General features: G+C 42.3%; 1 pseudogene; it reads right to left on the reverse strand.

Annotated features, from left to right (window-relative positions):
* Positions 1 to 1,574: 1,574 nt before the first annotated feature.
* Positions 1,575 to 2,092, reverse strand: LOC125944235 (uncharacterized; annotated as a pseudogene).
* Positions 2,093 to 2,737: the final 645 nt, after the last annotated feature.

The following is a 2,737-nucleotide window of genomic DNA, read 5'->3' on the forward strand; positions in this document are numbered from 1 at the left end:
TAGACCACGGCTGCGGGAGGTGGTTCAGTACCCGCTAACACTAGCCTTGGTACGTCAAGCTACTGACCTCCTGGGTGCTTAATTGGGCACCAAATTAGGTTAATTACATAGACTAACATTGCCAATATTAATACAACTACAGCTACTCAACCTTTTATTTCACGACACACAGAAGCGGAGGTGCAAAACCTCCTCCATCAATTACAGAAACCACGTAACGCAGACAAGGCAATGCAGGCCAACGTACTACATGACATGGCTCAGAAGTTTAAGCTCACAGAACTTCTTACTACAGACTCTAAACTGAATGCCTTCACTGGAATTCCAAATATGACGCTTCTAAACAAGATTGTCCAGCTCGTGGAGAGGCACGAAAGAGAAAACAATTTGGAAGCCACTGCGAAAGATAGAGTTCTTTACGTGTTTGTTATTCTGAGGCAGGCTATTTCATTTTCATCAGTTGGTGTGCTCTTTGAATGCACTGCGTCATCTGTGCACAGGTATTTTGTTCACACACTTCCTCTTCTTGCAGCAATTTTTCAGTCAGCCATTGAATGGCCCTCAAAACACGAGGTGTTAAACAATACACCTTTGCACTTCGAGAAGTACAGCAGAGTAAGAGGTGTTGTAGACCGCACTGAAATTGCAGTTGAACGATCAGGTTGTGTAACGTGTCGTCTGCTGACGTACTCCCAGTATAAATCAACCTATACGGTTAAATTTCTTGCGTGTGTCAGCCCCGGGGGTACTATAACATTTATTAGTGATGCATTTGGTGGACGTGCATCTGACAAAGCTGTTACTGATCGCTGCGGCCTTCTTGACAAGTTCGAGTCTTTCACTGACGACATCATGGTTGACAGAGGTTTTTTTATTGATGATCTGTGTGCATCTCGTGCTGTGGGCATTGTTAGGCCGCCATTCCTGGGAAAGGAGAGCCAGTTTTTTGAAGCTGATGCCCTGAAGTCTGCTGACATTGCAAGGGCTAGAGTGCACGTTGAACGGGCCATACAAAGTGTGAAAATATTCAACATGTTTAGTGGTACAATACTGTGGCAAATGCTGCCGCATATTGATCAACTATTTACTGTAGCATGTGGCATGAAAAACTTGTGTTCACCAATATTAGCTGACGATAAGTTTTTGTAGTGAGGGGCTGTTTTTTAGTGCTAAATCTGCATTATGAATAAATGGCATGCCATATTGGAGAGCCCTGGATTGATTTCAGTCTTTTAGGGCTCTTTAAAGCACAGTGAACTAACAATACAAAGCAATACAAGCAAGGAAAGCTCCAACAACTGACCGCCTCTTTTTTTGTGTGTGGCACAGTTCTGTGTGGCAAGGCACAATGTTGAAAGAGTTTCACTGGAGACTTAGGTTGCATCCTGCTAAAGTCAGACACACCCCTGAAGTAAAATATTTTGCTGCCTATAAATTGAATATAAATTATGTACTTAATGGTGCATAATTTTACACTAAGTACATATAACTTCAGAAAATGTCATTTGCCCCTATTTTATTAAATGCGTGGTATCGTACATGTGGCATGGCTTTGCCAAGTTTTGTGCACAATTTCACCTTTTGCTTATGTCGGTAAGTTTGGGAAGTACTTTCCTAAAATACACATACTGCAACTTGCCAAGCAGTTCACGCATGTGCTGGGCATCTTTCATCACAGGGATCACGAAGCTTTCTACCTTGGAATGCACAACCAAGTGGTACATGTCGAGGTTTAAAAGCAAGAGGCCCAGCTGAATTTGCGAGTAATAACTGTGCTTAAGTTTCAATGCATAGTTCTCTCCATTTTTGACTATGTATGTCAGTTTTTTTTCTTTTACCAGCTCAGCGATGCTCTGCTCTTTACCCAACATGGGGCACTTAACCTGAGCAAGGTATTCTTTTTATCCTGAATTAAAACACCATCAGGACTGTAGCCTAACCATGGTACCTCAGGGACAACTACGAGCCCCAGCATGCTAACTGTAGCATTTTGCAGTTGTTCATACTCGTGGAGAACAAGAGGTTCATTTTCTTTACCATAAACTGTTGCTTTATTGCCAACAAAAGAGCGGTTTTGATAGATTCTTTCAATTTTTGCCGATCATGTGTGACTCGCTGTTTCTTGAAAAGTGTACAGCTCTCTGCATATGCTACCAGTTATTCTTTTTTTTCTTTCACTTTGCCACAGTGTGCACTGCTGATTTACTGTGCCTTCACATATGTGTTTTGCTCTGTCATCAGTTACACACACCTCATTCTCGTAAAAAGCTCTTTCTTTTGTTGTTAACATGTCTAGAGAGAACCTCTTCAGTGAAGTTGTCATGCCACTGCACACACAGTCAAAAAACTGGAACTTTGCATAGTCACTCAGAGGAGAGTTTGCATGGTCCTGTGTAAATAAAGGGTAAAAAATGCGGGGAACATCTGAATCATTGCTTGCTTGTAGAGTGTGCTGCTTTCGAGCGCATGTCTTGTGTTTAGCTAGCGCAGAGTCTTGCGCAGCTTCAATCAGTTCTTTCAGAATTTCCTTTTGAACGTCTTTTGGAACCTCTTGCTGTGTTGGTCGTTGAACGTGGCAAAATGTGTTTACAGGTCGTGGCTCATACAAGCTTGATGTGGCAGCACGTCCCCACTGCTGCTGGACGTCGGTACAAGAGAGATAATCCAGGCTGTCTTTGCTTGCCCTAAACACGGAAAATAAAATGATAAACAAAACTGAGACTTCTGCTATTTTTTA

This window comes from Dermacentor silvarum, chromosome 3, assembly GCF_013339745.2.
Source record: "Dermacentor silvarum isolate Dsil-2018 chromosome 3, BIME_Dsil_1.4, whole genome shotgun sequence".
Lineage (NCBI taxonomy): Eukaryota > Metazoa > Arthropoda > Arachnida > Ixodida > Ixodidae > Dermacentor > Dermacentor silvarum.